Source organism: Alligator sinensis, unplaced genomic scaffold, assembly GCF_000455745.1.
Source record: "Alligator sinensis unplaced genomic scaffold, ASM45574v1 scaffold309_2, whole genome shotgun sequence".
NCBI lineage: Eukaryota > Metazoa > Chordata > Crocodylia > Alligatoridae > Alligator > Alligator sinensis.
Window position 1 is genome coordinate 1,252,837 of NW_005842231.1, and position 25,011 is coordinate 1,277,847.

The 25,011-nt window shown below is 48.0% G+C and overlaps 1 long non-coding RNA gene across 1 annotated transcript in view; it reads left to right on the forward strand.

Annotated features, from left to right (window-relative positions):
* LOC102382643 overlaps nt 1–25,010 on the forward strand; it is a 63,574-nt gene extending 38,564 nt beyond the window's left edge. The window contains exons 2-4 of the long non-coding RNA XR_324274.2: nt 11,392–11,451; nt 23,416–23,463; nt 24,968–25,010. This is a non-coding gene — a long non-coding RNA (uncharacterized LOC102382643). The remainder of the gene's footprint in view (nt 1–11,391; nt 11,452–23,415; nt 23,464–24,967) is intronic.
* The last annotated feature ends 1 nt before the right edge of the window (nt 25,011 follows it).

Consider the following 25,011-nt stretch of genomic DNA (forward strand, 5'->3'; position numbering starts at 1 on the left):
GTACGGAAGCCCACCCCCCCCTTTTTTTCCCCCCACTCTATCCCATCTGTATAACCTGTAACCCTTAATGCCTACTGCCCAATCATGAGTAGAGTCCCACCAGGTCAAAGTTGTTGCTTGCAAGCAGGAGTGCAAGTTCTTCCTGCCTGTTCCCCATGTTCCCAGTATTAGTGTAGAGACATTTAAGTCCCCCGATGGGTGCCCTTGGTACCCCCATCCTGATGTCTATGCTCATGGCTTGCTGATCCTAGGTTCTCCTTATCCTCTGCTTCCCCATCCCCCGATGAACCTAATTTAAAGCCCTTTGGAGGAGATCAGCCAACCTGTAAGAGAACAGACTCTTACCTTTAGAAGAGAGATGAAGACCATCTCATCCCAGGATGCCTCTCTCATGGAAGTGAGAATTGTGATTGTAGAAGCCAAAACCTGCATGATGATGGCACCAACTCCAGAGCCACAGGTTGACTTCCTATAGGCATCCTGATGCTGATGACGACTGCTGACTGGAAGGATGGACGAGAAGACCACCTGTGCCCCTGACTTCCTAAGCCTGGCCCCCAGAGCCCTGTAGTCACTCATGACGTGGTCCGGACTACTCCTGGCTGCATCATTCGGGCCCACATGGACAAGGACCACGGGATAGTAATCAGAGGGCTGGATGAGGTTGGGAATCCTCGCAGTGATGTCCTGGATCCTGACTCCAGGTGTCAGCAAACCTCCTGAGCCATGGGATCCAGTTGACAGATAGGTCCCTCTGTGCCTCTCAGGAGGGAGTCGCCCACCACGATGACCTGACATCTCTTCCTCCAGCTGCTCCATTGTTGCTCAGCCTGCCTGGTGTTTGTTGTGGACGTGTCTTTCCCTGTGGCTTCCTCTGCTGCATCATTCTCCAGTGCTGCCAGGGCTTCGTATCTGTTCCCCAGTTGCACTGGGGAAAGTACAGCCGCACACTGTCTATCTTTGGAGCTGACCGTCCTCCATTCAGCTGTCCTGGGACTCTCTTGTGATGTCTCTGCGCTAGGTGTCTGGTCCTGCAGAGAATGAAAGTATCCATCAATCTCATCCTCTGCAGCCCTGATCCTCTGCAGCCCTCACTTCTGCCTGGAGTTCCCTCACTTGCTCCTCCAGGGCCTCAATCCAGGCATATGTGGGACAGGCAAGGGAACCCCTAGCCCCCACAGGCTTCAGAGGTCCTGCCAGGCAACTCCCGCAGACAGGGGGCCAGGGCATTGCCGACCCATTCAAGGACCCTGCCTTGGCGGAGGCTTCATAGGAGCTCCAGGCCGGAGGCTGCAGCAGGGTAGGGTCCTTGGCTGCACCCCGTGTCACCACCCCCATAGTAGCCCCCCCTCCTCATTCACTTACCTGAAGTCTCTGTTAGAAACTCCTGTGTACTCCTACATGGTGTGTACTCGTACCCACAAACTGGCCTGCAACCTGTCTGCAAACTGCTCCCCTGTTGGCAGTCCCAGGTCACAGGCTCCCTGGTCACCTGGGGAGTCTCCTTTTATACCCTTCTGGGCCTGGACTGACCCAGGTCCAGGCAGCAATTGCACAGCAATCACCAATCCCACAGCAATCAACACTCACTCAGCAGTCAGCACTCACTCCCAGCTTCTCGGAGCACCCCCCAACCAACCAACCAAACAGTCAGCTAAACCAAAGGTACAGGCAGCTGGATCACTTCCCTTTCCTGGGCAGGATCTGGTGCCTGGCCTGGCTTCTCTCCTCCTTCTTCCTCCCTCCTCTTGCCTCCAGCAACTGCCTGCAAAATGCTCCCCTGTTGGCAGTCCCTGTTCACTGGCTGCCTACCTGCCTGCAGTCCCTGTTCGCTGCAATACTTTGACAGTATTATACTGTACGGTATTGTACTGTACGGTATTGTATTGTATTGTAATTGTCTGGGACCCTAACATTTTGTTGCCCTTTTCCAAATTCTTTTCAGCTTGTCCACATCTTTTTTTAAAAGTCTGTCACCCAGCCCTGGAAACAGTATTCCAGCTGAATCCTCAACAGTGCTACACAGAGTGGAAGAAATACTTTCTATGATTTGTACATGCCACTCCTGTTAATACATCTCAGCGTACTATTTTTTGTAACAATGTCATTGTTGACTCATGTTCAGCCTGTGATCCATTATCACCCCCAGATCCTTTTTTACAGCGCTGCAGCCTAGCAAGTCACTCCCTATTTTGTATTTGAGTCCTTAATTGTTCCTTCTTAAATGCATTTCTTTATACTTTCCTCCTGAACTGCTATTCTATTTATTTCAGACCATTTTCCCATTCTTCCAAGGTAATTTAGAATCCTAATCCTGTTTTCTTAAGTGCCTGCTGTGGGTGACCGAGCTTAGGATCCGGGAAGGGTCGACTGGGTTGTGGCCACAAACCCAGAGCGAGCAGATGGGTACTTGTGATCGCTGGAGTAGAATTAGGCACAAACGCGTACTGGTTCAAACAAAGATGGCTTTACTTACACTGTCACGATGTACAGCATAGGAAGAAAGTTAACTTCAAACTCCAACTTCCATTACAATCAAACCGAGGAACCGAGGATTAGATGAGATATCTTTAAACCGGGTCTGAACTCGAGCATGCAGGACATGGGGGTACGTCGGGGGAGTCGTCGGCAGATGATCAGACCGCCAGGTTCCACTCCGGGACGAGCGCGGAGTTCTCCAACCTGGGTGGAAACGACTCCAACCCTTTATACGGCTAGCGAGCCAATTGCCAGCCGCCACGTAGGACTAATTTGAAACCGGCTAATTAGAGTATGCGCATTTGCATTATGAGCAGCGGGAACTTTTCCACGCCGGGGCCCTCCACCGTGCTGAGAATTCCCCTGTCTCGCCGTGCCTTGTGCTAGAAAGTTCCACTGTACCGAGGCACTCAACTAATCAGTTCTGACATGCCCCCTTGCTGACGGTACAGCTGGAATTTGAAGCACATGCACGCCGTCTAACTCGTCATTCCTCTCGAGGGGTAACCGGTCATATACAAAAACATACAATGCAAAAAGTTCGTCCTCAACGGATTGAATCAGATAGTAACCAATACAAACACAAACACACATTAAGTACATTGGTTACAAAACGTTCAATCACGAGGAGTTCAATAGGTGCCATGGCGAAGTCACACATCAGACCTCTGCATCTTCTCTCTTTCTCTGGGTCCGCCTCTGACACGTATCTCGAACCTCGGACAAAACAACCTGTCGGAAAAGAATTCTTTGAACAATTAACTAACTTATATTACACTATTTATATGGAGCCGCGCGCGTAACGGGACAGCTAATCAAATCCCCTTCGCGGCTTCCCACTCTCTCCCAAGCACACGATACAAGTGCTCAGACATGACTCAGCTCTGGACGATTCTCGCACACCCGCAGATGCACCGTCACGGATGACGATCCACACACGGACGTTGCGTGATCTTGTCCATGCTCAGGGAGACGAAGACGTCCCAGACTCATCGTCCTGCTCCCCCGGACACTGGAAACCTAGTTCATAGGCCAGCTGCCACTGGCCCTCGTCTCCCAGGATCCGTAGGTGTTGCTTCGTGAGCCTAGAATGATGCAGTAGGAATCCAAACATGATCCTCTCCTCTGGCGTTCTTTGCGGTAGTTGCCATGTTCGCTCCAAGTCACTTGAAGTCCCCGTGTCCGACTTCATGAGCGCTCGTAACCGCGGAAGCTGTTGTAGAAGATTACATGCAGGTTGACCAGCTAGCGGGTTGAGGAGGATTCGAAGGATGGTGGCGTTCCTTCCTCCATAAACCTCAACACAGGCTTGTACGCTATTGAAAGTCACTGGAACAGTCCCGGGGTTTCGCAGGTGGCAATGAGGCCACGGTCCTCGCTGCTGGGGCGGTGTTAGTCCCAGTGCGTGCGCTCGGGAGTTCCAGGAACCGTATGAGCTTCATATTATCGCCAGTAGAATCTGTTCTGCGTTGATCCTCGACAGGCGACCGTCATGCCATACGTGGGATTTGTAATCGACCTGACCCGCGACAAGCGCTGGAAGAGGAATGGGCCAGTGAACATTGCACGTCACCAGGCCCACATTGGTGGCGTGTCCTCCACTCCACGAGGCTTGTCGGGTTAGGAAACTAGCCTCTTCTAAATCTAGCAGGTCGGATCCGAATTCCACGACCAGACATCCTAGCCATATAGCCAAGGTCTCATCAGGCTTTATCTTCGACCCTCTGTGCAATTCCTGTAGCTCAGTCCAAGTACGGGTGCGATAGGTGGTGCGGACTGCATCCTGCACATTAATCACTCGGCTGCTTGCTGCTGCAGGACACGCTGCTGTCGAGGCTGCTGCTGTACCTAATGGGAGGGGCGGATGTAACCCTCTGCTCGATGCCCCCTCCCCATGGTAAGGAGGTGGGGCTGCCAGGAGCGACGTCATTTCGGTGGGCGGGGTTGCTGGGCGGATTCCCGCTGATTCTCCCTAAGCTCCGCCCTTCTCTTCCGGTTTCTCCGGGCAGCTCGCTCCTTCCTCAGCGCCATCTTGGAGTGGCGTCGACTCGGGGCTTTTCTTCACTGCTGCTTCTCTTCCCTCCTGCACAGCCGCGAGCAGTTGGGCTTCCAAATCTGCATTCTTCCGCAGCAAAGTTGTTACAGTGCAGAACAGCACATTCAACATTTTCCCCTTGTCTCTCAGGCCTGTCTCAACGCGGCCCCTCAACCCAAACGCCAGTGGGGGACTGAACTGGTCGATTGTCGTTGGTTCTCCACCCTCCCGCGCGAGTCGCATGCAGCGGGCAAACTCCTGGCCGAGGGCCGGGCTCACTTTGCTCGTGCCCTCTTGTTCCCGGGGCCTGAACAAGACCTGCTCGCTGCCCATCATGCACCCGAACGCTTCGGGGTGCAGATGTGCCTCCCATTCTTCCGAGTCTTCTTCTTCCCCTTTCAGTGAAAGATAGCCGCTGGCAAACCTTTCACCTATTCTGCCCGCCTGGTGATAGGCGATGTGGGCGCCTAGCTCCACGGCGTTCGACACGTGGCGTCTCACACTACGCCAGGGACAACTTCTAACTAACTCTAACTCCATCGGGTCTTCCCCAAATCCCGATTCCAATCCTGATCCTGTCCCCAATCCTGTTAATCCTGATCCTGTTCATGACGCCATGTGGGTGACCGAGCTTAGGATCCGGGAAGGGTCGACTGGGTTGTGGCCACAAACCCAGAGCGAGCAGATGGGTACTTGTGATCGCTGGAGTAGAATTAGGTACAAACGCGTACTGGTTCAAACAAAGATGGCTTTACTTACACTGTCACGATGTACAGCGTAGGAAGAAAGTTAACTTCAAACTCCAACTTCCGTTACAATCAAACCGAGGAACCGAGGATTAGACGAGATATCTTTAAACCAGGTCTGAACTCGAGCATGCAGGACATGGGGGTATGTCGGGGGGGTCGGCGACGGGGAGTCGTCGTCGGATGATCAGACCGCCAGGTTCCACTCCGGGACGAGCGCGGAGTTCTCCAACCTGGGCGGAAACGACTCCAACCCTTTATACGGCTAAGGAGGCAAATTACAGCCGCCACGGCCGCCATGTAGGAATAATTTGAAACCGGCCAATTAGAGTATGTGCATTTGCATATGAGCGGCGGGAACTTTTCCACGCCGGGGCCCTCCACCGTGCCGAGAATTCCCCTGTCTCACTGTGCCTTGTGCTAGAAAGTTCCACTGTACCGAGGCACTCAACTAATCAGTTCTGACACCTGCAACCCCACTGAGTATGGTGTCATCCACAAATTTAAAAAGTATTCATTCAGTTCCATCATCCAAGTTTGATGATCTACTCCATTGTCTTTCCAGGCAGTGGTGAAGCATAGGGGGTGCATATACACACCCTGAGAGAGTCAGGGGGTGCACTGGCAAAGTGCCAGTGACCTCCCTCCCACCCCAGTCACTAACTGGTCACTGGGGGGGAGGGGGGGGAACGTGCCCCTCCCCAACTAAGGCTCACCAGTCGCCCATATTTCCAGGTATTGAAATTAGAGTGATCAGTCTGTAATTCCCCGATTTCTCACTTTTCCCTTTTATAATTGCCCCAGTCTTTCACCTGACCTCAATGAAGTCTCAAAAAAATAGAAAAAGGTCTCTGTAATTACTTTGTCAATTTCTTGAGTATGTAGGGCAGGGGTTACAATCTACAGGCTGTATCTGGACCGTGAAGAGATTGGATCCAGCCTTTGGCAGCTGAGGGTCCTTCTGCTTGTCTTGTTCTATCTAATCCCTCTGCAGAGGCTGGGGCCCCGGAAATCTTACAGTTGTTCCATCCGGTCCCTTTGCAATGTCAGAGTGTTTATTGCTTTGTTTCTACTGTATTGTGCTACCAATGTAACCTTTTTCATCACAGCTGTCCACTTCAGTTAGTGGATAAGCACAGGCAACTTGGTTGCTCTGAGGGAAATGGAGATTAGCAGTCCCATGGTAGGGGTGCCAGGTTTCAAGTGGCGGCCTATAGTGGCAAAATGTTGCCAAGCTCTGCTCTAGTATGAAATCACATCAAGTTCTGTTGATTTGAAAAGTTAGGTTATATGAATAATCTCTTCCTTTTTCGCTCTGCTGTGCCTACCAATACCTTATATCCTTGATGCCATTTATGCTCTTTGTTTGACAGATCATTTTGTGAAGGCTAAAGGCATTAAACATGTTAGCTTGCTCTGCATTATTCATCATGAGTTTCCTATTGCCCTTGAAGAAGATACCCATACTTTCCTTGGTCTTCCCTTGCCTTACTTCTAATGTATTTATATAAAGTTTGTTGTTTCCTTTTATGGCCCTTGTTAGGTGAATCTCAGTTATTGCCCTGGCCTTTCTGATTTTGTCCCTACAGGCTTATAATATACTCCTAAACTCATCCTTAGTAATATGACTACATTTGTACTTTTTGTATGACTCCTTCAATGTTTCATGTCATTGAAGAGCTTACCATTTAGGCAATGAAATCTCTTGTTCCATATCCCATCATTCCTTCTCATCAAGGTAGCAGTCTTCTGCCATTAATATAGTCTGTCTCTGGTAATCTCTTTACCAGTTCTTTGAATTTGTTGAATTCTGCTTTTCTGAAATCTAAATGTTTTTGTTTTGCTGTTCTCCTTTTTTCTTTCATTATGATCATTAACTCTATCGTTTCATGATCATTGTCACCAAAGTGCCTTCCACTTTCAGATTTTCAACCAATTCCTCTCTGTCAGCTAGAAGAAAATCAAGTAAAGCCTCTTGTTTGCACCAAAGTTACCCACTATACCAGAGGTTGCAACCCCTGGCATATGCCAGAGCACGGCATGTGAATCCATTTTGCTGCATGCTAGAGCTGGCCCCAGCTCTGGGTAGGCCCCTGCTGCTGGCCATGGAGCCTGGGCTGGTTGCAGCAAGTAGCAGGGAGGCTACAAGCTCTGCTGCAAGCAGCCTAGGCTCTGTGATGGGCGGAAGAGACATGCCCAGAGTCTGGGCTGCTCTCAGCACGCAACTACAAGCTGATGCACTGAGGTCCAGAGCCCTGGCCTGGTTTGTTGCTACTGCTGGCTGCATGTGCACTTTGGGGAGCATGGTGGGGAAGGGGCTGGGACTGTGTTCCACCACCAGGGGCTACGCACCCACAAAGTCTGGCATCCCCATGGGGGGATGGTGGGGGAGAGGTGAAGAAGGAGGGCGGAGCCAGGAGGCAAACGGAGGATGTCCTTGTCCTCATCACACCAGGCCTAGCCACAAAGCGTAGGGCCAGATGCATGAGTGCAGCAGCCTTGTGCAGCAGGGCTCTAGCCAGGCGGCTTGAGGCCCCACTGCCCCTGTCCATGTCTCTGCTCTCTGCAGAGCTTCTCCACGTGGTGGCCAAGGGAGCCGTGCTCCAGAGGGAGCCATGCGTTGGAGCACGGCAGCCCACAGCCTGGCCACAAGGCCAGGGAAAAGTGCTCCTGGGTGAGGGCAGTGCTGTGGGGGGAGGTTGCTCAGGTGGGCTTCTACTCCCATGCCCCAGTGTCACGGCTAGGCCGAGCTGTGCTACCAGCCCTACCTCCAGCTGTGCTGAGTTGGAAGCCAGGCCGCTGCTGCGGTTAGTGTAGACCTCAGCCATAGTCCTTGTCCCTGTTGTGGCTTGAGGGGTCCCGCTGGAGGCTGCACTGCCAGTGGCTGACCTGCAATGGGGAAGGGCCAGCCCCCCCCACCCGTGTCCTGTTCCCTGGCCCCTTCTCAAGGTGCATGTGTAGCCCCTGCCAGCAATGAGCCTCCCCGCTGCCTGCTGTGAGCGGTCTGGGGTCTGTAGTGGGCAGTAGGGGCCGGCCCAGAGCCCAGGCGGTTTGTAGCAGTTTGGTGCCATAACAAGGATTGGGCCCCTTGCTGTTCCCCCATTATCTGCCCCTGGCACCTCAACATCTTCCAAATTGAAGTTGTGGGTTTTTTGGGCACTCAGCCCCAAAGCATTGCCAACCTCTGCCCTATACAGTGTAAGAACCTGGACTGTCAGTGCTCTGCTGTGTTGCCTTTCCAGCAGATATAATGCTAGGTAAAGTCCTCCTCCACCCAGCAGCCCCTATAATTTTGATGTTTCATTTACTTGTTAAAAAAGCCTCATGAATCTCCTCCTATTTTGTGATTTAACAAACAAAATATTAAACACTGAAAAAAGAAAGCTTTTGCTATCTTAAATTGATCATTCAAAAGTAGTAGACATTTTTTATTTCAATTAATTTATTCCTTTTTTTTCTCTCTTATTTTAAAATATGGACAATCTCACCTCACAGGATGTATACAGTGATCAGTCTATTAACATTTGTGAGCGCTCATACTATGGTAATGATTACCATAGAAGAGTTCAGGAGGAATTAATAATTCTGTATACAGAGTAGGGTCAGATAGCGAGCCCTACATCAAGTGCTGAGCATAAAATGACCCACTGAATAGTTACTCACTCCAGGAGCGTTATTAATCCTGTGCACTGAATAAGGTAAAGGTCTTGTAGAAGTATGTGATCTTGTAACTAAATGCATGTGAAAAGCGGGGAGGGGAGAAGGTGAATTAAAAAGATAAAAAGGACTGATGGAAGGTAAGGGGGCAGACAGAATAATCAAATAAATACTATTCATATCTACAATTTATATGTATATATAATTTTACCTTGCATAAAGTTGTTATTGCATAACAAAATGTTTTCTCATCTGCCCCTTTGATATTTAACTACTGATATTTAGCCAATTAGATATCCAGATGGGGTGGGTGATCTGTTTGCTGTTTCTCAACAGATTGTCTCTTGTCACCCAAAGCATACAATTTAATGAAAGTTACTGGTGAATATCAAGTGAAGACTATTATGATTTTTACTGTTTGTTAAGTGTACTCACAGCCTTTAATATACCCGATTATTTTAAAATATTATTGCATTCCAAGCTTCTTCTGTCACATTTTCTTTTTGCATTTAGATTTCTTTTATTCCTTTTTCTGCAACTAATTCTTTTATTTTCCTTTTGTGTATTTGATGTGTATCTCTTACTAAGACGTATTTTATTTCTGTGTTTATAATTTGTTAAATGTTGCTAAATGGACTTGAAGATTTCTCGCCTTTCTGGTAGGGCTGGAGATTCCTGTTCTCTGTTGGTTTTCCTTTTTCTGTACTCCACGTTTGCTTTTAGTTTAGATTTTATATTACAACAGCACCTGTTGCCATCACGAGAGCTGATCATGTTGTCAATAGATAATGGAGTCTTCTTCTTGATCTTGGATTATTGTAATTTGAGAGCCTGGAGCTGTGAGAACACCACCCATTAGGAGTTACCAACATGCCTCATCCTAGTTTGAAAAACCACACCGGTGACTTGTGCAGTGCTCGCTGCCACCCTAAGACTTCATGGCACAGCTGGCAGAGGACTCTGGTTTGTAACTAACTGCCTCAGTTCTACATAAATAATGAATGCAACACTGTACTGTCTAGACAGCTTATAGTGTATTAGCTCCAGGTTCATTTATAGTGCGTGACAAACAAAACCACCCTCCCCCGCAAAAGACAAACAGCGAGACTATTGTATTGTCCAGACTGGTGGTTCTCAACCTATCTAGATGTGGGGCACCCCTTGAAAATCCTAGCTTTGTTTTCACTTGTTTTTTGACTACAGAAACACACTAGACAGGGACGGGCAGGACCAGGACCAGATCCAGCCCACAGCCCCATACCTCCTGGCCTGCAGGGCTCCCCACGGGTCTAGAAAGTTGGTGTTGGGGAACAAAGCCACTTCTCCTCCACCCACCGCCACCGCCACCTTTCTGGACTAGGAGTCCCGGATTGGGCCGGGCCTAGGGTTGGGGCTGGGGCGGGGCCACTTCACGGCCCCGCTGAGGAGAGCGCAGGGCAGGCGCCTCCCGCCCCCCCGGTGGCGCGCGGCGGCCGTTACGGACGGTTGCGGGCGTCGCCCCTTCCCCCCAGCAGAGCGCGCGGCGGCCGCCGGGGGGGGGCTCGTCCCCTCCCCGGGTCCTGCTCATCTGTCCGCCCTGGAGGCGGCGAGGCCGCTGCCCTTCCGCTGCTCAAACCGGCTTTTCTTCTGCAGCCTGGCCCCGGCGGCCCTTGTGGCGCCCTCCGCTCTTGGGCACCCGGCCCAGCGCCCTGGCCCGGGAAGGGCAGACACTGAAGCGGGGTGCTCAGGAAGGCGCATGGTTGTTTGTTGAATATGAACAAGTGATTTACATTTCACTGTAATGACCACAGGGCTAATGACACCATAGCTTTTAACTTTTGTTGGGGTTTTTTTTGCCTGGTGCCTTGTACTTTTTAATGCTGCACAGTCAATGGGGGGATGTTTCAATCCGCATGTTCGTTTTTGCGTTGATCCTAATCATGTAGGGCTAGCTCCCTACCATGTTGGTTAACCAGCTGGTTTTGCTTTAGCTGGAGTGGAGAAAAGTGTTGTGTTATAGGCAATGATGATTTGCCACTCCATCTCTCTCCACTTCAAAATCCTAGGTCTGCCCATGAGTGCTGTATCTGCACCAACTGCAGATGCTTCCTCAGCCTGATGAAAGCTTGCTAAGATTTTTTTCCAACTGTTTTGAGTTGGTCTAAGAAAAGATACCAGATTTACCCAAAGGATCTTATCTGCTTTATTAGAGTGGTATTCGCATGTGGTCCCGAGGAGTTCCTGTTTGCTGGGCCTTGCCGTGTCAGGCCCTGTGCAGACACAGCAAGGATCGGTTCTACCTTTGTTACAAGCAAGAAGGTCATGGGCTGCCCTTCCTGTTGGGACTAGAAGTTGTGATGCTTTCTGGAGCCTTGTTCATAGCCCCGCTTTGGGTGGGTTGTAACATCTGGCTTGAAAAGCTCTTCTGTTAGGTTTCTGCATATCAAATAAAAACACTTAGATGCTTACCCCACTGTATCTTCATTACCTTTTCAGTTCTCCACCAGATATCACCAGAGAAGCTGCTGAAAGACTTAAGAGACTCTCCTAATACAGGTACTGCCCTGAGGGGGGTGGGGCATAGATGGCCTACCCTTGCCCAGATATATTTGTTCAGTCTGTGCTGTAGGTCAATTATTGCCAATATAACGTATTAACTATGCAGGAAAAACCAAGGAATTGGCTGAGATGGAATAAGGAAACATGGATATGTTTGGTTTTTATGAACCCAGATAGAAGAGGTAAAGAGAATTAATTTGGGTAGTTGAAGGTAGTATATTACTTTGGTCAGAAGATGGAAAAGTTGAAAGAAACGGAATAGCTGAGAAGATAAATGTACAGACAAAGGAACGGGTGACAGAAGTACCATGCATTTCTGACAGAACATGGATAAGTATGATGGCTGGAAAAGAAATGTTCACAAAAGTACAAGTATAGTCTACAGACTGGTTGTAGCATTGAAAAAATAGTTTGAGAATGACGATAGTGGTGTGGGAATTATGACTGCAGTGCACATAGTATAGATAGATCAGGTTATGAAGATATTTTGTAAGTAGAAAGGATTGTAAGGAGAAAGAAATAGAAATGAAGATAGAGAGCAATTACTGGGCCTTTGTTAAAGAAGCAGGTTTAGAATTGGCAATATCTGGTTTCAAACTAGAAAGACCCCTTTAGTAACATGGTATAGCTGGGATGGAAGAAATAGGTCCAGGATTGATTACATAATTACAGATAAGGATTAGATAAAACTCCTGAAAAATGTGAAGGTTAATAACATCGTCACTATTGGTCCCCTGGATTGAGAGCTGATGTAGCCAAGGCACCTAAGGCTAAGCAATCTAACAGTCTCAGGTTGAAAAGATAATTAAAATATCTATCAGTGTGAGGAGAGCATAGTCTGGCACAAAAATGTTGGACTGTATTCTGTGCAGTGGCACCAACCATCTTGCAGCAGATGTGTGGTTTGTAGCTTTTGTTGTTGCTTTTCTTAAACCTTATGCTTTTCTTGCCAGTCAACATTGGGTTGCTAGTCCAAAAGGTCCCTCTTTGACTTTTGCATGCCATTGCTGTCTATCTGTAGCTAATGATTCCTGGCAATCTAAACTGTTGGTGTCTTTCTCTAAAGAAGGTAGAGCATATTCTGCAAAACCCATTTTTTGGCCAGCCTCACTTTTGCTGACTGCATTCCAGGTCTGTGTACTGTGGCTGCTAGGGCTTGCATTTGTTACTTGTGTGCATTATGTGATCAGTTGTTCATTATCAGTGTTCCAGTGTTGTAGTAACTGACTTGTCACAATACCTTAGCACTGGATACTCAGTCAAAGGATCTGAGCTTTGGAGGGGGAGAGGGAGGGAGGAGAAGGTGTTCAGGGCTCAAGAAAATTGGTGGACTTTTTTCCAGTTGCTAGAAGTATCACTGATGTGATGTCTCAGTTTGAGCTCATAGAAGAGTAAGCACCACAGTCTTGTAAACCTTACCCTTCTTCAGATATCTTTATTTCTTGTTGTCATCACACCCACTTGCTCAATTTGTCAATTGTTGCATTTACTTTCAGGTTGTGGGAAATAACTTCTTCATCAATACTACCTTAATTTGTCACTACACTGTCCACACAGTGGGATTCATGAGTTATAGGTAGTTGCTCTCCACCAAGTATACAAAACTCTTGTTGGTGCAACCAGATACAGGACCTCTGTCTTGGTTAAGCCAATTGTGAGCCTAAAGTTGTTTGCAGGTGCCATAAAGTGGCAAATCAATATCTACAAATTTGGTTTTGAGTGCATTTTTAATTCAGTCATATGTGTGGAGCACTTTATGGTGCAGTTGAATAATAACTTTTAGTCTTGCTTGCAGAATAGAACAGTGTTCTGAAGGTGAGGAATCTTAACAGCTGAAATGCTGCCAACTGCCTCCCCCATAAGTGCTATACAGAAAAATCAGTCCAAGCACACAATCTTGTTTCAACCCAGATAGGTCAGTGCAAGTCCTTACTCTGCCTCAAATTTCTTCATGGAGCTGATGCAGGTAAGTATTTGTCTTAACATCCCAGCAGGCATGGGTGACTGGTGCCTCCTGAGACTGGGGAGACACAGTTTGTGGGAGTTGGCGTCGAGGTGGCGAGTGGTGACTGCCTGCAGAAGCCAGGGCCCGGGGGGGTGGCGAACAGTAACTGTTTGCAGAAGCTGGCGGGGGGTGGGGGGAGCAAGTGGCAACTGCCTGCAAAAGCCGGCAGTGGCCAATCAGGGGGTGCGTGTGCCCCCCACCCCCGTGTTCCCCTTACTAGCAGGCTCTAGAGGTGAGGTTGCCTGACTTCATCAGAGGCTTTCTTATTGATGATGAAGGCCGTGTATAGCTGACAGCTCTATTATGGCATCTCTCTTGAATCTGTCATGCAACAAAAATATATGTTCACTGCCCCTTGCTCTAAAGCAGGAGTGTTAAACATACAGCCTGTAGGCTGTATCTGGCTCATAGCACCACTCTTATCTTGCCCCCCCCGGTCTGCTAGCATGGCTTATGGGAATAGTCTGCTGTAGAATGACGATTGGCAGTAGGATGGTGAGTGAGGGTTTATACAGCCTGGTTGCACACTGGCTGCTTAGCTGATTGTTACTACCATGACTATACTTCTCAGGCCACTGGCCCCCACTGTGTGCCCTGTTCAGGAGCCTCTTGTTACATAGCATCTTTTAGATGACAGTGTTATTTGCACTGAAGTAGTCCTGGTGGTTCTGAGTTACAGATCCAATGGCTTGCTCAGTGTCATGATGCACAAGATCCTGGATGTTATGGCATATTGGATTAGGAGGTAAGAACCTGATATTGTATTTTCTTACCTATAATATGTCCTCAAATAAGACGCGTACCTTGTTTTTTAGAAGGCGGAATATAGGAAAAAGATTTTGCTAAAGTTGTGGCCAGCTGTGTAGTAATAGAGTAAGTCCTATATGCCACACAAGGAGGTTCCTATTGTCTGCTGCGTCACCCAGGAATGTCACACTTCTGGAAACTCAATGTTCCCCAGAGGACTTACTCCATGTCATGCAAGATTAGGATCTAGACCCTTGCAAAGACAGTAGCAAGACTGTTAGTTCTTTACTGTAAGTAGTAAAGTTAGTTCTTGATCAAGTGCATATAAAGTGGTGTTTCCAAGTCACGGGCCTCATCAAGATGATACCAGTAGCTTGCTGGCTGCTTCAGGTACAAGCTGCAATGCTTAACCAGTAGCTGTGGCTGTGAGAGGGTTAATAAAGGGTTGCACCTTGTCTCAGAGCACCGAGGTGCCCTACTCCTAAAGAGGAGAAACTGCTAGAGAAAGAGCCCTAGCAGTGAATAAGGAGCCCAGCTGGTGGTTGCCAGGGCAACTGGAGTCAGCAAACGACCCACACCTGCCAGTGGTCAGCTGACTGTAAGGGGCAGGGCTTGGCTCTTATAAAGCCCAGGAGCTGAGGCCAGGGAGTTCCCTGTCAGCAGCCAGAGAGAGAGCAGCTCCTGGAGCAAAGATGCGAGAACCGCAGGTACCACTCAAGCAGAATAAAGGATGGCAGCTCTAAGATGTCTGAGCAACATGGGTTTAGCCAGGCGGCTTTAAGTTACGTTATAGCCTAGGGGCTTGTGTTTTGTTTTGTTGTTACACCGGTGGTTTGGGTGAGGCTATTAGGGGTTGGAGGAGGCCTCATAGGGGACCCACAGTAGCGTGGGGACCCCAGTGCCAGTAAGGGTGTGGCATATGGGGTGCATAGACCCCAGCCCCAGAGAGGGGGCACTGTTGAGAAGCCCCAGTGCAGGTGTGCTGAGAAGGCCCCAGAGAAGGGGGCAGCAGTGCTGAGAAGGCCCCAGAGAAGGGGGCAGCATCTATTCCAGCTGCGAGGCTTGGGGCGTGGTATAAGGGGAGGTGGGAGCCACGCATAGCCCATAAGGCTAGGGTGCCCCAAAGCACCCATCTGCAGGACAAGACTGATGAGGGGCCCAGGAGTCCACGGGGCCAGAGGTTACAACGAACCATGTCCAGGAAGACGTAAGGCAGCCTCCCTAACTTATCTAAACATCAAAGACGTGGCGGGCGAGAATTGGAGGGTGCCCTTGGGCCGACTTGGCACGGAGGAAGGGGCCTTAAGGAGATCATGGCCCTCCTGTAGGACCCTGCTGTGACACATCCCTTGCAAGCAGAAACCATCTTGGTAGGTGCATAGCATGCATGTTGTCTCCAGGTATGCTTCTTTTTAAGTGAAGAAAACAGGTTCCTTGCTTAATGCCTGCACCCCAGTTTTGGGGCTTATTTTTGTGGGGAGGAAAAGGTTTGTGCTATATGTGAGAAAATATAGCAATACAAACAGCATGCAAGAGCCAGAGAAAGCAGAGAGGTCAGTTTTGGCATAACTCTGCACAGACTTGTTAACATTTCAACTGATTCATATTCCTACGTCATGGAAACTTAACTGTTACAGTGCTGCATTTCAGCTGAATTTTCGAATTTAGCTTTGAAGTAATCATTTAGATAATTAATCCACCACTTCTGTGACTTGAGCAACCCAGACATCCTTAAGGTCTTTCTTTGGCACAGTAAAATGGTAAGTTAGGTACTACTATTGGAATTTTGGGTGCATCCAGTGGTGTAACTAGAGTGTGGCAAAAGGGGTAACTGCCCTGGGTACCCGTGGGAATGCGGGTACAGAAAAACTGGCTTCTAGTGCAGCTGTGCGATCACAGTGGCACCAGCAACCAGAAGTTGCTGCTGTTCCTATATGTGGTAGCCACCCTGGGTGTCCATCTGTATTCTTACACTGCTGGATAATTTCATAGTTTCATAGTAGGTAGGGTTGGAAGGGACCTGAGCAGATCATCAAGTCCGACCCCCTGCCATGGCAGTAAAGAGTACTGGGGTCAAACGACCCCGGCAAGGTGTTCATCCAGCCTCCTTTTAAAGACTCTCGGGGTAGGACCCAGCATCACTTCTGGAACCAACTTCCAAGAAATCCTATCTGCCCTGACTGTGAAGTAGTGCCTCCTGATGTCTAGCCTGAATCTACCTTCTGCCAGCTTGTGACTGTTATTTCTTGTCACTCCTGGTAGTGCTCTGGGTAACAGGGACTCTCCCAGTGCCTGCTGGTCCCCCCTGACTAATTTGTAAATGGCCACTAGATCCCCCCTCAACCTTCTCTTGTGGAGGCTGAACAGGTTCAAGTCCCTTAGCCTCTCCTCATAGGGCCTGCCTTGCTGACCCCTGATCATGCAGGTGGCCCTCCTCTGGACCCTCTCAATGTTGTCCACATTCCTCCTGAAGTGCGGCGCCCAGAACTGGACGTAGTACTCCAACTGTGGCCTGACCAGTGTTGCACAGAGGGGGAGGATCACCTCCTTGGATCTGCTTGAGATGCATCTGTGGATGCATGGCAAGGTACGGTTGGCCTTCCTGACTGCGTCCCCACACTGTTGGCCCATGTTCACTTTGGCATCAATAATGACTCCAAGATCCTTTTCTGCCTCTGCACTGACAAGAAGGGAGTTCCCCAGCCTGTAGGTATGCTGCTGGTTCTTCCTCCCCAGGTGCAGTACCCTGCACTTGTCAGTATTGAAACCCATCCTGTTCTTATCTGTCCACCCCTGCAACCTGTCTAGGTCTGATTGTAGCCTATTCCTCCCTTCTAGTGTGCCCACTTCTCCCCACATCTTAGTGTCATCTGCGAATTTGAACAGGGTGCTTTTTTACCCCCTCGTCCAAGTCGCTGATGAAGACGTTGAACGGTGCAGGCCTGAGGACCGAGCCCTGCGGAACCCCACTGCCCACATCCCTCCAGGTCAAATAAGACCCGTCCACCACCACTCTCTGGGTGCAGCCCTCCAGCCAATTAGTGACCCACCTGACTGTGTAGGTATCAACGCCACAGTCTCCTAGTTTTTCAATGAGAATGGGGTGAGACAGTGTTGAAGGCCTTCCTAAAGTCCAGAAAGACTATCTCCACTGTGACACCTGTGTCCAAGGCTTTTGTGACCTGGTCATAGAAGGCCACCAGGTTGGTCTGTCAGGACCTGCCACTAATGAACCCATGTTGGTTGCTCCTAAGCATAATCTCCTCTGCTGGCCCATCGCGGACATGCGCCAGGATAATTTTCTTAAAAAGTTTATCCAGGACCGAGGTAAGACTAATTGGCCTCTAGTTTCCTGGGTCTTCCTTCCTCCCTTTTTTGAAAATGGGAACCACACTGGCCTTTTTCCAGTCCTCTGGCACATCGCCAGAGCACCAGGAGTGCTCGTAAAGCTGTGCCAGGGGTCCTGCAATGACCTCTGCTAATTCCCTCAGCACTTTGGGGTGGAGATCGTCAGGACCTGCTGATTTTAAATACGTCCAGTCCCTCCAGAAGTTCCCTGACTAGGTCCTCTCTTACCGTAGGCCTGGGTGCACCTCCCCTGGGGCCTACGGGGTCCCATTGGGGATGACCCGGTCCCTGCTCAGAAAAATGGAGGCAAAGAAATTGTTAAATAGGATACTTTTGCTGTCTGGGATGACAACCAGATTTCCTAGCATGTCCTGCAGAAGCCCCACGTTACCTGGTACCTTCTTTTTACCCACTATGTATTTAAAAAAGGACTTCTTGTTGTCCTTGGTCCAGGTAGCTAGTCCCAGTTCCATCTCCGCCTTGGCCTTCCTGACCGCCCCCCTACAGTCCCGAACAACCGAGGTATAGTCCTCCCTGGTGATGGCCCCTCCCTTCCATTGGGTGTACGCCTCCTTTTTAGCTAAGAGACATTCCCGGATGCTTTTGGTGAACCATGGGGGCTTTTGTGCCCTCTTGCCCCCTTTGATCCGTGTTGCGATTACCTCCCTTTGGGCTTGCAGGATCATCTCCTTAAGGAACGACCACTCTTCTTGGACACCCAACTCCCCTCCCCTCTGGGACCTCAGTGTCTCCCCGACTATTCTCCTTACTTCATTGAAATCTGTCCTCCTGAAGTCCAGGGCTGCTGCCTTGCTGCAGGCTTTTGCCACCTTGCGCTGGATGGTGAATTCCAGCAGGCGATGATTGCTGTTGCCCAGGTGGTCAAGCACCTGCAGACCCCTCACTAGGTCGGTGCCCGTGGCCAGCACCAGATCCAACAAGGCATCTCCCCTGGTGGGACTATGCACCTCCTGGGTTAGATGAAGGTCCTGTATCTCAGCTAGGAACCTACGTGAGCAGTCAGACCTGGATGCACCTATGAGGGCTTCCTCTTCTCTACTGTTTGAAAGACTGTATTTGTAATGACCCACTTATGTCTGGCATACAACTGTGGAAGCATATGGCTACTGGTTTTGGCAGATCCTATCATAGAAAAGAAGAGAAAAATATGGCTGGAAGAGACTTTAAGAGACTGTCTAGTTAGCCATGTTAGTCTGAAATCAAGCAGAAGGCACCTTATGGATCGGCTAAATTAGAGATGCATAAACCATTCCTGATTCAGTCTATTGTGGATGCTTTCTGAGAGGCTCTGCAATTTTTTAACATTGTCAGACAAAATGGCAAAACAAATTATAGTGCTTCAGCTAATCATCTCACCACAAAAAGGTATAGCTTGCTCCAATCTGAGTCATTATTCTTTTATTTTCAAGTCTGGTCTCACTCAGCAGCAATAGCAATATAATAACTTTAAATATAATGCTTTTATTGAATAGGAAGAGTAAGTAAATTCAAAAGTGTAGAAATTAAAAGGTGTGATACTGTGGGGCAATTTCTGAGAATGAGTAAAAGAAATGAATGCATTTCACATGGGTAAATTAGGACAGTAAAAGTATAAATGAATAAAACCTTTATAAAACAGGTAGTAGACGTTTATGGAAAACCAAGTGGAATTGGAAGAGAGAAGGATACTCCATGATGAAACAAAAAAGTGCACGGAGTTCAGGCAAGAACAAGACATGGAGAGTATGATTTAAAAGAATATTAACTGAAAATAGAACTAAGTATAGGTTAAATAAGAAGTATTACCAAACAGTATAAAGGAAAAAGTTTGGAAAGATTTCACAGAAAAACTCAGAGAAAATGTAGTAGGTATCAAGAAAAGCTATATGTTTTAGTTAAAAGTAAAAGATCAAGTATATAAGAACCTGGATTTATGTAGGATGAAAATGTAATTTTATTAACCAATTCCCCTGGGATTAAAAGAGTGTAGTAGGGCTATTTTGAAAAACATACTGAATATAAAGTATCTGGAGGGTTGAATACAGTCTAAGATAAATAGAGAGCTAAATGGTAGTGAAAAATGGAGAATGGAGATTTATAGATGGGTGAAATAGAAACAGCAATTATAAAACTGAGAAAAGGAAGAAAAACTGGTATTGTTCAGGTGATGGTGGGTATGATCACAACAGCTGGTAGAGAAGGAAAATGTTGGCCATATAGAATATTCAAACACATTTTTCTGGTAACTCCTTACCTGACAGTTGGAATAAAGGATTGTTATACCCGTTTCAAAGAAGTATACTAATGCACATCTGTGTCAAGATACTCAAATGGCACATTGATTCAAAGGAAGTTTGGTTTAATGCAAAGGAGGTATGAATGTAGACTAAGTGAGGAAGAAAAATGGACTGATGGCAACAGCTGCTACAAGACAACTGATGACAAATTTTGGGGGCATAAAGAGTCATCTTTTCATTCAATGGTATTGAGAATGCCTATGACAGTTTGCCGAAAGAAAATGTGGGAAGAGTAGAAAAGTTTTAAATGTGTGTAAAACTTAAGTAAAATGGATCAAGAGAATATATTAAGTTCATAAATATATATAGACCAAGGTACAGGAAGATGGAATGGTTTGATGTGGAGCACTGTCTGAATCCTGTCTGGGGTCTCATGCTTTCTAATGCAGGTATGGAAGGAGCTCTTCAAAGAGTGAAGGGAGAGCGGAGGATAAGAGTTGTAGGCCACCCCATTCACTGATGATGTGATCCGAGATGAAAACATTGTTACGTTGTTTGGTTCAGAGGCATGGTTTCTATTAAAGAGGGATTTCAGCTGGTTGTAATCTGCACAAATGAATTTTCCATGGGTAGTTAAGGGGAATTTGAAAGCGACTTGAATGAGGAATGATTGCAAGAGAAGCATGTTGAATCAGGGGAGCTGAAAGACTGGATGTGTAAAGATAATATATCGGGAGAAGATACCAAGTGAAGTGGTGACGATGTATATTGAGGTCAAGAAGCTGAGGGGGAGATCATGAAGGTGGGAAGATAAAATCTAGAAAGACATTAGAAGAGAAGATTTTGCTGTAGAAATAATTGCATAAGGTCATGGTAAAATGAGAAGAAAAGAATGGAGTTAGCAAATTGCCAGTCCTGGTGAGATGCTGGAGACAGTGACTGATTATGATAGTTACATTTTCCACAAAAATAGATATGAATCTATGAGGATCTCCATGTGTAAGTGCATGGGAATGCGTTGCCATTACCCTTTGGAAATTCACAGAACATGCCCCCTCTATGCCATCTACCTCTGAAAACGTCAGAAAGGGTTCTTTTCTATTGTTTGAAATCCTATTGTCCACCCTTCATGAAAGTAACTGTGCCTATTTGGGTAAATTTGAAAGTGCCATAGCTATGGTGTTTGTCTGCGTTGGGGTGCTCAATCTCCAGCCCGCAGGCCTAATGTGGCCTGTGGAGCCTTGGAATCCGGCCTGCAGGGCTCCTCACTGTTTGGAAAATTTCGTGGTGGAGGAAGCAGTAGCAATACTGCCACCCCTCTTTGCTGCCAAAATCCCAAGCTGTGCAGGGCAGGTTCTAGCTGGGCCACGACCCTCCACTCGCGTGGCCATATCGAGGCCAGGCCACACCTTCTTTCCTTCCTGCAGCTGGGTCAGGGCCAGGCTGCACCCCCTTCTCCATGTGGGGCTGGGCTATGCCCCCTCCCCTTGGGCAGCTGGTTTGGGGCCAGGCCATGCTCCTTTCTTTCCCTTACCCCTTCAGGGCTGGGCCATGCCCCCTTCCCTCCCCTTGGCTAGGTTGGGGCATCGGATCGAGTTCACCAGTGGGTTCTGGCCTGCAGAGACATTGGGCACTGACCATCCATTCCACTGGACAAAAAGGTTGAGCACCACTGGTGTACATAGAACAATACAGACACATATAAAAACAGCTGAGAGAGGTCTACACACACCCATTCTAGAATCAGAAGCATTATAGCTGCACTAGCAGGGTACTGCACCCAGACCAATAAGTCCTCCTTCTAATCGGAGGTAATTACCTGTGCTTCAGTGCTATGTTAGCATGTTAATAATATTGCTTTTGTGCATGGTGTTGCTTTTCATTGTGTAGACACACCTATACATGTTCCAGAAGCCATAGTTGCAGATGAAGAAATGTATTCATTGCTTGTTCTTTTTTGTTTTGTTTGTTTTTTGAATGAATGAATCAGAGCCACAAAGAGTCACCCAAAAGGTGACTCTCATGGTATTAATTTCTCATTGTAGACAGATAGGCCATTCCAAAATACTTACAAGTTATTTTTCTAATGTGCGGACTCCTGTCCTAGCAGCCTTTTTGCTGCAGGCCAGAGCTTGCTGACCCCCAACTATGGACAGCAGATGTCTGCCCCCTGGAAAGCTCAAGCTGCAGAGGGGATGAGTGGTTTGGCACAGTTGTGTTCTGCCCAGTCCCTTGGGCTGAGTTGGATCCAATCTGTTTGTTGGCTGGATTTAGCCTGTGGGCTATAGGGTGCTGATACATGTGGTAGGGTGTGGTTAAGGCTAACATTTATTGTATATTTAGGGGCTTAAAAGTGTAATAAAAACCAAATGGAGCTGTTCTTGTGTCAAAAAAACCCAAAAAACCTCTTGATGAAATGAGAATAATTCTGATACCCTGTGGAGCAAAGCATGTCATTTTACACTTATATCCCACTAACCTGTACTAAAAAATTGTTCATCCTAGTGCTCCCCCCCCAATGAAGCAGCTACTTTGTGGCCTAGCAGTTATACTGCTCTGAGATCATTGGAACAGATTGTGACTTTTTTTTTATGAGTTAAGTGCGAAGGCATACCACTTCCACCTACTTTTGGACTGCCACCCTGGAAATTTGGCATGTAACAGACCAACCTACCCCTTGCTTCATGATGTTGGTTCTGTAAAGTGCTCTGGCAACTGGCATGGTCCTTGGCCTCCTTCATCTGAAGTGAGAAAGTAGTCAATAGGCCTTGTGTAAAAGCAACCAAAACAATGCTGTGACAGCAAATGGATTGCAGCAGAGATAGTGACTTAGTTACAACTGCAGGTAGCATGGCTAGTTCCATGAATGCTGGAAAAAGGCCTTGAAATCCCAGTATAGGAGGGTGCAGGTGGTCAGCTAGGATTCATCACGATTACTCTGATTATCTGGTCAGGAGGGGACTAACTCAGGTCAGGCATGTAGTTGTTTTCTAGGCTTGCTGGAAAACGGAGTGCAGGCATGGCAAGGACTATGGAGCTGCTGACAGAAAATTGTCCAGCTTGTCCAACTTATATGTGTACAGTAGTCTCCTATAGCCATCCTCACAAGATTCTCCAAGAAAAGATATCGCCCACAAAAATCCTTGTCTCATTTTTTGTGGACCGTCATAGGTACATCACCACCCTAGCTCTGTTTAAAACCTGCTTTCATTTGAAATGCTTCTGAAGCATACCTCTCTAAACCCCTAATTTAAAAATAAAAATTAAAGCCAAATAGTCCTTAAAAATCTCTAAAAGAAAAATTCAATATTAGTTGCTTATGAAGATGAAAACAAATGATTGAAAATTTAAATCATTTTTGCTTTGTAGCTTGGCTGAACTCTCAGGTACCAGTCTCTGGGCCCGGCCAAACTGTGTTTAGTATAAGAATAAAAGCAACAGGATGCCAAAAATGATTTTATATTATATTACTTTTACATTTTGACAACCCTGTGACACTTTTGGAAATATCTTGCGCCTAATAAATTTAGAACGTCATCAGAGCAGTTTTGCCTTTGACCAGTCTTAGCTTTTTACATTAGCAAGTTGATTTCTTTTATAATATTTTATATCGGTTTATTTCAGAACCATATTTTGGTTTCATGTCCTGTGACCTGGCTATGAAGAAGATCTGTAAGTATTGTTAGGAAAGGTGTTGAATCCTTGTTAAAATTGTCACGCTGAAACATTTTACTTATTAGATCTATAGTATATTTGAATTTAACTTTTTGAAGGTACTAGCTGTTATTTTTTAGTCAAAAGTACATGATATTCCTTTATTTGGCGTTTTGGTTATATATAAGGTCCTGAGAAAATAGTGGATTTTTTGTTGAAAATTCGCAGCATGTGCACAGGTAAAGTATCATTTTTCATGGAATATTCATAGAACTACCACTGATCTTGGCAAATGGGTCCCGGTAGTTCTGTGAATATTCTGTGAAAAATGATATTTTACCCATGTACGTGTGGCAGGCAGGCACACAGCCGTAGGCGGTAGAAGACTGGGGCTAACGGAGCATAGCCTGTCCCCCCCCCTCCCTCCCCCCCAAACATGGGACAGTGCAGAGGGCCACAGGGCAGCCTGGGCGTGGGCTCTGGGTGGCTCCAGTGGGGAGGAGGGATGTGGACAGACAGGCACGGAGCCTGCAGGCAGCCGGGATTGCAGCCAGACAGCATGTGGAGTCCTGCCCCTAACAGCAGGTAAGTTGGGGAAGGGGCGTGGGGGGATGCAGATCAAGGCCCCCACAGTGAGGGAGGGAGAGGGGCAGGGGCTGTGGTAAATGGGGTCCCGGGGCAGGTCTGGGGATGCTCGGAGCCCGGGTGACTTGTGCAGGGGGGCTTCTGCCACTGCACACCTTGGGAGAAGCCCAGGGGGCACACGCCCCCTGGATTTGTGCATGGGACGGAGGCAGTCTGTCACTGCGGGCTGGGCTTTGTGTGCTGCTGGCTCTGCCCTGGGAGCTGGCTTGGGAACCAGCGGCAGTAGGCACATGGCATCACACGTGGCAGCCAGCTCCTGGGGCAGCAATGCACAGAGCTCAGCCTGCAGCAGCAGCCCACTTCTGCCCTGCACACAAATCCAGGGGGCAAATGGCCCCCAGGCTTCTGAGGTGCATGAAGCGGCAGTAGGGCCCCCCACCCCCCCGGACAAGCTGCCCGGGCTCTGAGTGTCCCATGACCTGCCACGGGGCCCCATTCACCACAGCCCCCATCCTTGCCTCTGCCCCACTACCTCCTTCATTGCTGGGGCCTTGATTTGCCCCTCCCATGCCCCTTCCTCTTCCCTAACTTACCTGCTGTGGTGGGTAGTGCTCTGCATGCCATCTGGCTGCAATCCTGGCTGGCTGCAGGCTCTATGTCTACCTGTGCATGCCTCCCCCCAGCCCCGCAGTCTTCTGGAACCCCAGCCCGGGCTGCCCTGTGGTCCTCTGTGCTACCCCGCGTTTGGGGCGGCTAAGCCCTGTTAGCCCTGATCTTCTCAGGGCTCCAGTTATATCTACCATACAATTTTTTTTTTTTTTTTTTTAAGTATTTCAGTTTTACTTTTATTGAATTATACACTATTTTCTTTAGAAATATTTCAGTCTTCTGTTTTTCCATACTAAATAACCCTAACTTTTTAGCCTTTCTTTGTAAGTTATGTTTTCCAGGCCTTTAATTATTTTTGTTGGTCTCTGCTGA